This window comes from Amblyomma mixtum, chromosome 6 (genome assembly GCF_055824585.1).
Source record: "Amblyomma mixtum isolate Tamu chromosome 6, ASM5582458v1, whole genome shotgun sequence".
NCBI lineage: Eukaryota > Metazoa > Arthropoda > Arachnida > Ixodida > Ixodidae > Amblyomma > Amblyomma mixtum.
The window spans coordinates 26,109,517-26,124,394 of NC_143017.1; the positions used below are offsets into that span (position 1 = coordinate 26,109,517).

At 47.1% G+C, this 14,878-nt stretch overlaps 1 non-coding gene across 1 annotated transcript; it reads right to left on the bottom strand.

Annotated features, from left to right (window-relative positions):
• Positions 1 to 12,126: 12,126 nt before the first annotated feature.
• Positions 12,127 to 12,200, bottom strand: TRNAT-AGU (transfer RNA threonine (anticodon AGU)). The gene has a single exon. It is a non-coding gene; the product is annotated as a tRNA-Thr (tRNA).
• Positions 12,201 to 14,878: the final 2,678 nt, after the last annotated feature.

Genomic DNA, 14,878 nt, shown 5'->3' on the forward strand with positions numbered 1-14,878 from the left:
GCGGCACCCTCGTCGCCCGCTGCGGAGAGAATATGTCATGTTATTGGGTTTTTAGGCACATTCGTTGCCCTTAAATGGAACGTGTGATATTCGCTTTGCCTCCTCTCGCCGACAGCAGAACGAATAAGTAATTAACTTGCCCTATTTTGGATTCTGTGTAACGATTCCGCCGTTCCTGACCCTATCAAAACACCGCCGACTGTGGATTGGCTTGATTTGTATTTTTATGCCAAGATAGTCATAGCCTTGCCAAAAGTAGCCGTTTCGGCTGTAGGGCATGAGGGGTCCGAGAGAATAGTAGTACATACCATGACGTTCTTAAAAAACCTTGCTCGGTTCGATTACCTAAAAAAAAATTAAAAAACAGCTAGGCCCTGCCTCGACTGCGCAGTGCGCGACTCATCGGGGACGCCATGCAACCGGCTATCTACGTGATACGACTTGGATCAGCTTGGCCAATGCGTTGGCTAACCGCGAAAAGTACGACACAAAATGTTTTCACATTATCACACCAGATGGCGCCACAGCGGCCTTGGCTATCGTTGCGTTCGTGCGGTTCTACGGTAAACTAAAGGTGCTCTTGCGACTTCCACAGTAACCTCCCGCTAAATGTTTGCGTATAGCGTACGTAAGAGCTCATACGCTATACTAAAACTCTCTTACGATATTCGAGGCCAACAACAACAAAGATCGCGGTGCCCTATTAATGCACGCCACCTTTTATTCGTCAACAGTGTCTCTACAAAAATAATAAAAAATAAAGCCTCCGCCATGCTTCACTAAAGTATAACGGGTTTTACAAAAGCGTGAATAAAGCTTGGTTAATAAGTTGAGGGTTTTTGCGTCGAATATGTTTGAAAAACTGCTATGTTTTTCCGAGACATCCGAAGCAAAAAGCCAAACTGTTGCACAAGGTCAACTGGACGCTTCACCATGAGACCTCGGCGGTCGGAAGTAGCCGGCGTATTCTTAGAGTTCGGCCGCTCATTTGTTGATGCAAGATGCAGGTTATACTTCAGTGCCAAGAAAATGCTGTTGCATATTCATGTTGTCACGGGGGGCGCGGCCTATCTAAGTACTACGTTCTTTGTCAGTATAGCGGACGCCCAGAATCTTAGTACGCGTTGCACGCCAGCCACGATGGATGGGGTCGCTGTTTTTCTTTAGTAGTTGACGCAATACGTGTTACTACAACCAGCGCCCACTACTCACCAAAAGTGCGGCTATTATGCGCAGTGTTTCTCAAAAGTACACAGGCTAGCGGATTCGCTTCTCCACCGTGCAGTGCGGCTCGCTTCGCGTTGCATGTGATCCAAACCTTTCGAAGGTGAGGGAGGCTCTCGCCGTAGCCTCTAGATCCACAGGAACGACAGGAGTGCTACAAGAGGTCCACTTGATGAGCGGCGGCAAACCCGAATAACCTGCGTATTTTTGACAGAGGGTACATATTGGGCCAAATGTTCTTTTTCTATGTCTGTTTTCTGTTTGGCGTAGTCTGACGCCCAGCTTGGATTAGGCTTGCGCCGCTCCAAGAACCATCGACAGAGGCGGGACGTAATTTGGCAAATTTTCGTTTTCCGATTATTATGCCGGTGCGCGCACGATATTTTGTAGCTATAGTCACTCTGTGGAGAAACCTTGCAAAGAATTGTAACCTATCTCTAGCTTTCAGTTAACTTATACCTTGCCCCACAATTAACCTGCTGGTACTGGAGTACGGGCTGCAGCTCACGCCACCACATAAGGAGCAGCCACGTTGAAAACAGCTGTTCACGCGTTTTAGCTGTCCTTGATTGGCCATCGCGTTGTCTACAGTGCACCTGTCAATCACGGCTGCCGAAGACGCGAGCACGAGAAAGTCACGAACCATTTACACCTTTGAGATGGCTCGGGAATTCGCGCCCTCGTTCCCTTGCGCCACGCATAGGGAACCTGCAATAAAGTTCCTCTCGTGGTTAGCAGGGCCGTAACGCAGAGGCTTACGAAAAGAGCGATATTTTTTTTAGGCGCAGCAGTAGCGCTTTTCTACGCGACCTGCCTGTGCTTTTAGGCATGAGCTTGCATGCGCGCTTTGGCGAAGTCACAAGTGGCATGGGTCATCTATAACTGGCCTAGCTTGAGCTCACTATTGGCAAGGAATGCTATCAGCGAGGCGCGGGCCTGCATTCGTTCTGAATGTGGTCCCACGTTTTTGCTACCTATGCAGGTGACGATAGGAGTTTTCAGCCACGCGGTGGAACAAAGGCAACGTAGCCTGAGCATTGTCAGTTGCCTACATGCTCTACTTTAGTACCACCAAATTGTGAGACGGAGAATATTAGCCCCCACCGCGATAATTGGTGGGGGGTAACACCCCCTTTGATTACAGTGAGTATGAGTGCGACGCAGGACTGGCAGAGACCAACGAGGGGACCAGATCAAGCCGAGAAGAGAGGAGATGGACACCTCCCAATACTACGCTCTTCCAGCCATCCCGCTTTCGGCTGCTTTCAGCGTATTTTGCACAACTCTGAGCACTAGGCGGGTGCATGTGGTACGTGGCACGAATATCCAATTTTACATTGACACTTTCGTGCATGGTGACGGAAGAATAAAAATTGCCCATGAGAATTATATAGAGTCGCAAAGCAGAATCCTTTTCAACACTGTTGCTGTACCTCAGAACCCAGTCACATGATGCCATACTATATGAAACATTCCCGTGGTTTCTTTAGAGTAGAAGCCAGAGTCGTTCTCTCTGGCGCAGGTATTTTCCGTCGGCTGGCGCGCCGCTGTGCGGGCGTTTCTTTGGGGAGTGCGCGGCTGCGGCAGCTCCGCGGCCGAGCCTGCATATAGCCACAATTTACTGCTCTTCGGGCGCTAAAGAGACATCGCGGAGCGTACTTCCACAGCGAGGTTGTGTTGCAAGAAGTCTTTGCGCTTTCGAAGGGGTAAAATAGATGCGTTAACCGTGGCATTTAGTCTGATATTCGCGTAAATTGTGCCTGCGCTTAGCACGCACTCTCGCTATCGCTACCGCCTTGGTGCTCCATTGCAGAGAAAACCTTTTGGTCAATACCAAGCTATCATTAGGTGCATGTTGAGCATGCAGTTCCAATTCCAATGCGCTCTTAATCCTTTCTGCCGGCCATAACCCCCCCCCCCCCCCAAATAGCGCTTTGTTGTCGCCTACATGGTGATGCGCCAGTTACGTCAACAAATTATAGTTGTGAGCTCAGCTGAGTCGCAGGACTAAGGGATAACAAATTTTGTCATGGTGTATGCTATCTGGCGCACAAAACGTATTTTCGCTTAATTTATCAAAACTTGAAGAGATATTAGCAGAAATGCCAGCTTTCACGAATTCTGCGGCCCGAAATCGGGCTGACTTTATTCCGAAGCTCTCGGCGCTTGTGACAGCGTCACGTAGCCGTTTGTCCAAGTGTCATAGAATGTGTCATGATGTCAAGTGTCATGATGTAATGTTCTTTGTACATGGACTATATACAAGTCGTGAGGAAAACAGTCGAAAATCACCACAATGCATAATGCAAAATACCTAAACAACCAAGCACAACAAAAGACGCAACACAGGACACATCACTGCTACATCATAATGCGGCACACCTAAGCAACGATGCACTGGAAAAAGGGCAATGAAGGGCATAGCATTAGGAGTGGTTGCCACTCCGGTACAAACTCGCTCCGGGCATACAGTTCCTTTAGATGAAGAATCATTCTGCTCAAGTGGTCTTTTGCAGGAACAACAGACTCAGGATGCCGGTCCATCATGCGTGTTTTCGAGAGGCTGTGTAGTTCAATCATAACATGTCTGAGGGTCCATCAACAATAGGCAGTGCAGTGAGATATCGTACAGAATGTGGTCTCAAATTAAGTCTTTTTTCCAATGTCCGTTGCAAGATATCCCAAAAGTCCATTGCATCTTTGCTGTCGATGAAACAATGCTCAAGAATTTCTGGAGCATTACAAAGGCGGAAGTTTACCGTAGACACAAAAATGCGCTTTTTCTCTAACCTTGTTTTAATAGGCAATCTATCGCTGTGGAGCTTATAGAAAAATGTCTTGGTACACGACGAGAGGGGCCTTTTAGCTACTCTCTGAAATATGTCATGTCCCTGTAAACCAAAATACACAGAGCAGTACTGGACGGAGGGAAGAGCACACAAGTTAAATCCTTGTACAACCGCTTCCGCGAGACTGAAAACAGGAACTTAAATGGCAAACTAACAAGCAGAAAACGAACAGACAAGTGCATCTCATGCATTAAGCCCCACAAACACGGACGGTCAAAAACATTAAAACACGCAGTGATGCTCGGTAAAGCATGAACTAAATTGATTTGCGAGAATGCACGCACTATTGGGTGTGTAGTGCCACGGAAAAACATAAACGTGAAACTATCTGTCGGACATACAGGTGCCAATTCCGCCTGCGCTCAAAGGTCGAAAAAGGTTATCACGCCTCGTATATTCAGAAAATGAATTCCACACAAAAGTGGCGAAAATTGCAGAAACGCTGGATATAATCTTCTGCAAGTAATTATTTGAAGTACATTATAAATTTCAGTGGTGGGAAACATTACATGCAGTCACCCTGGCAGAAATCGAGGGACCATGGGGGACAGAAGTCTGAGCATAGCGCTGAAGAGTTGACACATGGTCTCTCCAGTAATGGGTAATATACTGATAAGCACTCAAACGGATGCCAAGGTACTTGGATGGCCATCGTGTCCATTGCATACCGGCATATTCACCAGGTGGTGATCTCCATATTCCAGACCAGAGACCGCAACTCTTAGAATGATTAATCCGAGCTCCTGACATCGACCCAAACTCCTCTGTTAAAGGAATAACCTGATCGATGCTTAGCTTAGCGCATAAAAGCGCGAGGTCATCTGCATAAGCCGATACCTTCAATTCGTGACCCACAATATGGAAAGCACTTACGGCTCAACTACTTAAAATACTTATGCAAGTATAGTGCGAAAAGGAGCGGGGGCAGTGGGCAACTTTGTTTCACAGAGGACTGAATGCAGTCTAGTTGTGAGAGACGGCCATTTACAGTCAAGCGGGTGGAACAGTTTTTGTAACAAAGGCGTATCCCAGAAGAGAGAACAGAACCAACATTGTCGGGAGCAAACTGTGTTAGAGCAGTCAAGTCTGAGTAGACTAAGCCTGAAGTGACCACCTTCAAATCGCGCTCGACTGTACATACATGCCAAACCAGCCAATTACGTGTTAGTTGCAAGTTTTCCTTGCGCACACAGCGCTCCAGAAAGCACTCTGTGCCCATCGCGGTGCACGGCGTAGAGGCTATGGCATTTGGCTGCTGAGCGCAAGGTCTTGGGATCAAATCCCTGCCACGGAGGTCCTATTTCAATGGAGGTCCTATTTCAATGGAGCCGAAATGCAAAATCCGCTTTCGGGCTCTCGGGTGCGAGCACACGTTAGAGAGCCCTATAGGGAAGCGCACCTGAAGTTTGCTGCCACTGCACCAGCGCCACTTCTCCCCTGCCGGTCATTTTGGCGTTCCCGTCCGGGCACGTCGCGGGCGGAGCGCATTGAGCCAGCAGCCTGTCGACTGGTATGCGCGTGCTGCTCGCGCAGCTGTCACTCTCTCTTTCATTGTGAGCACGCGCCGTCCTGCTCGCGGGCGCACAAAAGTGTTGTTGCCGCTCGCTGTGAATTCCGCGACGTTCTAAGAGTGGAGAAACTTGTTGTGTCTGGGGCTGTCACAATAGTTCTCTGAACATCGACGGCCAAGGACTGCCCGTGGAATTCTACAGATTTCCTGGAGATGTCCTACATTCTTGGGGGAAAAAAATTTAATATTGGAAAATTGTAACGTACAGTAACGGAAATATTGAAGGTAATGGTCCACCCTTTCTATATGCAGCAAAATCTTAAATATTTTTCATCGCTCGTATCGAGCAGTTGACGATAGGAAAAACGTTAAAACGAAAAAAAAATGCAAGCCTATCGATGGGAGATTGCTATAGTGAAATCTTCCAGTATATGAAAAAAAAAAATGCGTTCATACACTTTTTCCTATTAAAAAGTGTTTTTGTCCGGTGTATGAAATGGATGAGAACGAGAAACGGCAGGCCTCGATAACTGCTATGGGCAGGGTGAAGTAAGCTTTTGCCTGTTGCTAAACACGTTTGGCATATTGCACGCGTAATATTATTTCTGAGCAGTTTTTGTTGTAATTCACTAAGCATGCAGTGTTTAGTAAAGCTCGCGCTAACGAAACTCATTTCTTTTGCCATTTTTTATTTTGGAGACTGACAACAGCTAGCGGCATTATGCAGACGCGTGTGAGGCAAGGTCAGTGATCGCCTCAATGTTCCGACTTGTGACGCCTGGCTCAATTTTCGAAGTTGCTTTACATGTATAAAATTTCTAAAAACAAAAATAATCAAAATGTTTGCTTGCACATGAATGAGCGTTTGCATATGAGCGATGGCTCTGCAAATAAATTGGGGATGCGCGTGCGCTGTAATCGGCATTAAAATAAATATACCAACCGCTTATCTCCGTTGTAGCGATTGACCAAACTAGAGCATTTTTTCTCTTTGCCGTATATAGCAAGAAGCTGGTAGGCGCATTTAATGAGTGTTTTCGTTTTCTCCTCAGCCTCGCGTGTCGCCTTAAGGCCACTTTATTTTAAGTTAAAATAAAAATTATTTCCATTATTTTTCAGCGAAGCACGTAACAAATTCCTTATTATTTGGCCAACAAACCTGCATGCATCTAACTGCTCAGCCACCCAACGAAATTAAGCATCTTGCGAAGATGGCTGCGCCAAAAAAAAATGGTATTTACCTCGAATTCCACGTCTTAAATGACCTCGTCATTTACTTGCGATACACATTTCGCCGTTACGGTACCGACTTTTTCGTCAACAATCTGCTTCACGTAGTGGGCCTGATCCACTAGCAGTTCATTTTTCAAGTTTGCGCAGCGAAAAAAAAAATTCACTGTCCACTATCTGAGAGCGTACTGCCGCGACAGAAACAAATGCGAACAGCGCAGTGCCTAGGCGCTCCGCTGTTGGAATTTATTTTCGTCACGCTTATACTTGGCTCGCAACACAAATACGCTGGAGACATCCGTGATACAATAATGTACCACTCTAGCGTCTTTTTGTTACTACCGAGATAAAAACGCATTGAAGATAAATTCCGACTGCGCAGCGCGTGGGCGCCGTGCAGTCCGCATTTTTTTCTAGCGCCCCTGTACATTTTGCTAATCCTCTGAGGCTCGTCAGCGTTCAAGCACGAGGGAAAAAGCTCGCGACTGCACAAAGAGATTTGCAGGCTGGCCAACACGTGCAAAGTACGTGCAGAACTGGCTTTTTTTCAGGAGAAAGCGCGCTGCTCGCGCAGCTACTCAATGGGAGGGAGACCGGTTTGCCCGGACAATAGTGCGGAGTCGGCCGGAGAGGGCGCTTTTCAGTGGCGTCCGCAGCGCCCCCCTGCGAAGCTGCGGTCCCCTATAGGTGGTCGAAATTGATCCGGAGGCCTCCGCTACGGCATCCCTCATAGGCAATGAGTCGCTTCGGGGCGGTAGACCCCCCCATACCATATACCATCATCTATATGCAGCAGCTCTGGAAACATGCCCACTGCAGCCACCTCTTGCCGCTTAGAGGCTGTCCGCACGCTGCACGCAAACAGAAATAAATGGGTACGCTGAAGCTCACCAGCTTACTCAATTTTCGAAAGTCGTTGCTCATTTCGATAAACTCCGCCTGCTCTGCAACGATTTATAATGATTTCGTTGATTAGTGGAAGATTCAGAAGCTGTTTTAAACTGCCTTGCTATGGATCACAGATAATTTGTGTTTGGGTTTACCAGTTGATACTTTGGAAAAAACTTTCTGAAAGTAGGTTAGGTATTAGGTATCCTAAGTTTTTTCAGTACCTGCGGCCTGCAGTACTTTCGCGGCATGTTATGAAAGAAATGGTAGCTATTAGAGAATTTATGCGCGTGTGCTTTCTTTCCAGCTTCAAGCTTCGTCGTATTCATTAGAAAAAAAAATAACAAAGGTGGCATTTCTCGCCAACTAGGTACCTACAGCACACCTCGAGCACTTGCTGCAATAAGACGCATATGTGACTGATTACTCAGCGATAAATAAAGCACTGACCGAGAAACGTAACAGACGTTGGTTACAGATTGGTGTGTGCTCCAGAACGATGGTTGGAAAATAATTTTGTTTTAAAAGAATGATAACGGCTAAAAACGGAGGCAAGATGGGATTCGTTAAGAAGCGCTTTGTGGCTGTCAAAATTCTTGATTCTATGGGGCGCTAGGGAGAGGATTAGTCATTATAATCTATATAATAACTAGAAGTGTTTCTTGCGGCTTTCTGAAAGATGTCGGATCACAAAATGCTGACGATTAAGGCGGGCAGGTGGTTCCAGTCGGACGCTGCCTTGGGTGACAATGTGTTCTGATACAAGTTTGTGCGGTTAGCTGGGTACAGGGTCAATCACATTGGAGGGAACACGGCTATGCGTGGCTGCGCACAAGATCCATTGCGACCAAGCCGGTGGCAAACCCGTGCAAAGGGGCATATGACACGAAACATCACGTCCCCCTTCTTGTGCGCTACTCTGCATTGATTCATGAACGGGTTTGAGGCAGTGGCATTCCGCAGGTACGTGGCCACGCGAAGCCGTGTTCCCTCTAAGTGTGATTGACCCTGTACATGAACCTTGCGGGTATGATCGATGTGGGAGAAAAAGTTCGCGCTCGAGCTCGTAGTTAGTGTATTAATATTTACGGAAAAGCAAGTGACGCCATATACTGCTTCGTAGCGCCAAATCTGGTAGGTTAAGATTAGATTTTACGGAGGAGGCACTGGTGGTGTATGAGTTGTTAGCTACCAATAACAAATTCTGGTGGCCTCCATACAATGGTCCAAAAATTTACTTTGAAAATAAAGAGAACCCGCTGCCGAGGAACGCCACTGAACGGCGCAGGTACTCTGGCGTTACAAGTGGATGCATTCTCGGAGGTTCCGTAATCGCGTCGTCAACGAGCCCGTCCCTCACGAAACATCCTTTGCACCGATGATCGGCGACGACGTGCGTGACTGCGGAGTCCGTGCCAAACTTAGCGCAGCAGCGCCTTTGTTGGACGCGCTCTGCAGTGCGAGAGCTCGCCTTCGCGCGCGCCTTCGCACCGGACCGGAGGAGCGCCTGCGAGCTCGCGAGGAGGAGACCGTTTCAGAGCCGTCGGCGCGTGACGGCGGCGTAACGCAATAGAGGGCGCCAAACTCCCCGAGTGTCCTTGGCACAATGGCACCCCGGCCACGAAGAAGAGCGGCGACAAACGAGCCCGAAGAGGGGGAAAGGGAAGCCCGAAAAACCGTTTCCGCTTCCGCGAGCGACGAAGACCCCCCCGGACGCCGCCGCTCTAAAAGCGCGCGCCAGCGAACGTGGACGCATCACGCGTGCAGTGGGGGGTCGGCAACGCGCGCGCCGCAGCGGAAAGGCCATTGTTCGGCATTATGCTGGTTAGCGCATTGAGTTTGCTTGCGGGACACCGAAGCTCGCCTTCCCTCGGGGCCGGCGAGAATCATTGTTTATATAAAGTTTACAGGGCGCCTCTCTCAAGGAGCCGGCCCGGCAGCTCGATCGCCCTCGGCTACTGGGGACTGGACAAAGAAATCAAGGCCGAGCCGTGAACTCGGTCGATGGGAGGTAGAGGGAAGCAGGCGCCGTTGATAAGACATACGCATGCAGTGCGCGGATGAATTGCTGCGGTATGCGTGCACCCTCTTGTGTGTAACGAACAGACGCTTGCGAAGCGGTTCCAATGTGATTAGCAGTGTATGTTGCGGTCCCCCGTTTATCTTTCTTCCGGGTATGCTAATGGCAGCTGAACTCTTCTTTCGTCCCCGTGACATCATCAAGCACCACAAACAGTCATGAAGGCAAAGTGAAGCGCACAGAGTGGCTGTAGCGCTTTGGGCTGTTGCGGAAAGCTTTCTATTGACACTCTGAACGCTTTCCTTTGAGAACGTCAGCGAATCCTTGCCAAAAACCTAAAATTAAAACCACGTGTCTTTCGTTTAAACGAGCCCTTAAATGATGAAAACCAGTAGCGTTTCCTCGTTCCTTTTTTTGAGATCTCTAGTCAGCATTATCGCTCGTAACATGTTGCCCGACATGTCTGTTTTCTTTCAAATGTGTTTTGCCTCATTGTGTTATTTATAAACAACATCTAACAGAGGTAAAATGAACCGTGATGTCAGCCGTTCGGTAAATGGCGCTGTCACTTAAAACGACAGCTTGAAAGTCCCAGAGGATCTGCGTTGATCCTTGCAGTGATGGCTGAAATAATGGGCAAACCGGATAGATCGTACATATATTTTTTTAGACTGGATGTAAGCGTGAGTCAACAACACCCTGGTAACAAACAAGGTTACAGGACGGTGAATCGAGGCTTTTGCGGTGACCTACACATTAGGCGAACTTGTGCCTTCCATCGGAAAGAAAGCCACTCGACGGGGCAATACTGCGCAGAGCTTAGCGGTCGTCAGGATCACCGAATGACCGTGGCTCACGCTGCGCTCTTCTTATGCACTACTCGGAATATTCCAAATGACATGTATATGTCGCCGCGAACAGCATACGAGGGGGTACCCAAAAGAAACCGGACTTATTTTTGTTTGAACTTATTTGTTCACATTTTAAGCACAGACCTTCAATTTCCTTCAAAGTATTCCCCACTTGCAATGACACGCTTGTCGAATCTTTCATTCCATTTTTCAAAACATTGTTTAAATTCATCTTTTGTGATGCTTGACAGTGCCTCCGTCGTTTTTTTCTTCACCTCAGCAACATCATTTTTTCATTCTAGGAAACAAAGGAAGTAGCATGGGGCAAGGTCGGGAGAGTATGAGGGTTGAGGAATAGGGGTCATGCCATTTTTGGTCCAAAATTGTCGTAGAGACAGGGCTGTGTGAGCAGGGGCATTGCCATGATGGAAAAACCAGTCACCCGACCGCCACAAATCTGGCCGCTTCCACCGCACACTGTTGCCCAATCTTTTCAAAACATCCAAGCAGAAAGCCTGGCTAACTATCTGACCCTGCGGAACAAATTCTCAACGGACGACTCCTCTCACGTCGAAAAAACAAATCAGCATTGTTTTGAGGTTTGGTTTCACCTGACGAGCTTTCTTGAGGCGAGGTGAATTTGAAGTTTTTCATTGGCATGATTGTTGCTTTGATTGAGGATTCGATTGAGGAACACTTGAGTTGTCTCCATAGCATCGTCTATGTACGTCTTTCTTAATATTTCAAGAGTTTCCATTCAACTTTTTCCGAGAAAAAATCAGAAGTTCACCGGCGCACGCTGTTCACAAAAATCAGCCATTGCAAAAACGACATTCACACAAAACAGTCGTCACTCTAAAACTCTGCCTAAACTAATCTGACCTCCTTAAACGACGGCACTCGTCTTACTGACTCTGGAATGTTCGTTCTATGCGCTCCTAGTGGCAAAACGCAGTACCACAGAAGCTTTGCCGACCAAAGAATTTAGTCCGGTTTCTTTTGGGTACCCCCTCGTACAACTGCCGTCCTTTGCGTTGCGCCTGCGAAACACACGAATAAAAAGGGATAAGGACATGTGTGGATGGCGTTATACCAAGGTGCATAGAGGAATGTTTTGATATTTCTCTTTTCTCTATTTTTAATTTGTAGTGTTCAACAATTGCATATTAATAAGGGAGTAATTACTCATTGACATTCACCCAAGGGCATCCATACGGCTACGAAGGAAAGCTATACAGCTTTCTAAGAAACTTCGTAGTCAAAGAAAAATTCGTCCTGGTCCGGGGTTGGAACCCGGGACCACCGCTTCACCGGAGCAGTCCGCTCTACCAATTGAGCTAACCGGGACGGCAAGCTTAGGGTGGGGTGAGAGCGAATTGATTAATAACTCGAAGTGGGAACAGTGTTGGTCAAATGTTTAGGGGAATCCCCGAAGGTGGAGTAAATTTGTAATAAGGGAGTAATTACTCATGGACATCCACCCAAGCGCATCCATACGGCTACAAAGGAAAGCTATACAGCTTTCTAAAAAACTTCGTAGTCAAAGAAAAATTCGTCCTGGTCCGGGGTTCGAACCCGGGACCACCGCTTCACTGGAGCAGTCGCTCTACCGACTGAGCTAACCGGGACGGCAAGCTTATGGTAGGGCGAGAGCGAATTGGTCAATAACTTGAAGTGGGAACTGTGTTGGTTCAATGTTTAGGGGAATCCCCCAAGGTGGAGTAGATTTGTAATAAGGGAGTAATTACTCACTGACATCCACCTGACAGCAGCCATACGGCTACAAAGGAAAGCTATACAGCTTTCTCAAAAACTTTGTAGTTAATTCACCGGAGCAGTCCGGTGAGCGGCAGTCCGGTGAAGCGGTGGTCTCGGGTTCGATCCCACGGGAGGCACGTGGCTGCTCTGTCTTCTGCTTTCACATCAATTATCTTTCATTGATAAAATAATCACTCTAATAATTTTCCACTGAGCAACACTACAGTTGGAAAAAAAATAAAAGCATGAAAACATTCCCGTAAGGCAGTCAGATTCATTTTTAACAGATACAGAACCAGTGATTCTAAATCGCAGCTACTTAAACAGACATGCATCCTTACTTTACAAAACCGCGCCAAACTAGCACGAATAAAAACACTGTTCCAGTTATCACACAATACACTAAACAAGATACTTCGTTGTGAAGACTCACACCTTCCTGACATAAGCATCCATCAGCATCACCAGCATCGTCATCAGCCTTACTGCAAAGGCCTCTCCCATGTCTCTCCCATTAATCCTGTCCTTTGCCAGCTGCGGCCACCCTATCCCCGCAAACTTTTTAATCTCATCCGCCCACCTAACTTACTGCCACCCCCTGCTACACATGCCTTCTCTTGGAATCCACTACGTTACCCTTAAAGGTGCACTGAAGAGGAATCTGAACTCGTCTTTTTGCCGCGGGAGCTCAATCTACACGTTCTGAGCATTCTTAGAAACATCGATTTCTTGACCTGTGTGGCCGATTTCCCTAATTAAATCGAATTAATGTCCGGCTCCCGCCTTTTTTTTTTTAATTCTCCCTCGTACGATGGGCGGAGTCGAACGCGCGGAGTGTCTGTCACCCAGTCCCGTGGCAGCTTGCCGCTCTGCCATCGGCGGAGTAATACGTAGTAATCGGCAGAAGCAAATAGTCCGCGCGTATTTTTATTTCTGCGGGATTATTTTGCGCCTATATTATCAGCGAATGAAACTATTTATTCACAGAAACCTAAAAACAACATAAAGCGAAAGCAAAGCCTCCACGGAGCTGGCTGAAAGGCACTCCACGCATTGGTAGACCCCGCCCACCGTACGAGGGAGAATTCAAAAATAAAGGTGGGAGCCGGACGTTAATTCGATTTAATTAGAGAAATCGGTCACACAGGGCAATAAGTCGAAGTTTCTAAGAACGCTCGGAACGTGTAGATCGAGTTCCCGCGGCAAAAAGGCGAGTTCAGATTCCTCTTCAGTGCACCTTTAAGGACCAGCGGTTATCTTGCCTTCGCACAACATGCCCTGTTCAAGCCCATTTCTTCCTCTTGATTTCGACTAGAATGTCGCTAACCCGTGTTTGATCCCCGACCCACGCTGCCCTTTTCCTGTCTTTTAACGTTACACATATACTTTTTTTTTCCACAGCTCACTGCGTTGTCTTCATTTTGATTCGAACCCTTTTTGGTAGCCTCCACGTTTATTACCTATAGGTAAGTACCGGCAAGACACTGCTGTTGTATACTTTTCTCTTAAGGGATATATGTAAACTATACCATTCGTGATCTGAGAGAATCTGCCATATGCGCTCAAGGCTATTCTTATTATTGTAGTTATTTCATTCTCGTGATCCAGATCTGCGGTTACTACCTGCGCTAAGCAGGTGTAATCCATTACCACTTACAGCATCTCGCTAGCAATTACGAACTGCTGTTCCGTTCTGAAAATGCTGAACGTTATTTTGGTTTTCTGCGTACTAATCTTTGGACCCACAGTACTACACTGCCTGTCTAAATCATCATTGTTCATCTTTTGACGTTCATATCTTGAATGTCTTAGCACTGCAATGTCACCAGCGAATCGCGGATTACTAAGGCATTCTCCATTAACTCTAGCCTGAGTCGCTTTTGGACGTTAAAGCCAATACACCATGAACCAACCATTAACTCCCCAACTGCTCCCAATCGAGGCCTCTGAATACTTCCTGTACACAGGCAATGATCGAATAGCACTGGCGAGATCGTGTATCCCTGCCTGGCACCCTTCTTTATGGGAATTTTATTGCTGACTGTATGGAGGACTATGGTAGCTCTGCACCAAATATATCAAGGGCGTTTCACGTAACACTTCATAAGTTTTAAAAATAGGCTTTTTGATTTACAGGAGCGCTTTTTTTGGCATAGCATTTTCACCGGTATAGTACGCTAGAATACAGCTAAGACGTGCTAACTAGCAAGATGATTAACTAATATTGAAGAGTCAAGTTTTTAACTATTACTGTTAGGCTCCTTAATTATTCAGATACGTGTAGCCCACCGTAAGCAGTATCTTATCAGTTTTTAGAATTTCGAAAACGCGGTTACCCTCGGCGCTGTGGCACAACCCATTTTGGCTATTTCGGCGGCTTGCGTGCACTGGAGAGATTGCTTTGCTGGCAAGCTTCTCGAAAGCGCATGTATTTTGGTGCGATGCAGCCGAAATTTGTTGGGCCACTGCGCCGAGACTAACCGCTTTTTCGAAATTCTATAAACTGATATGGATAATACTTACACGCCTCTGAATAATTAGGGAACCT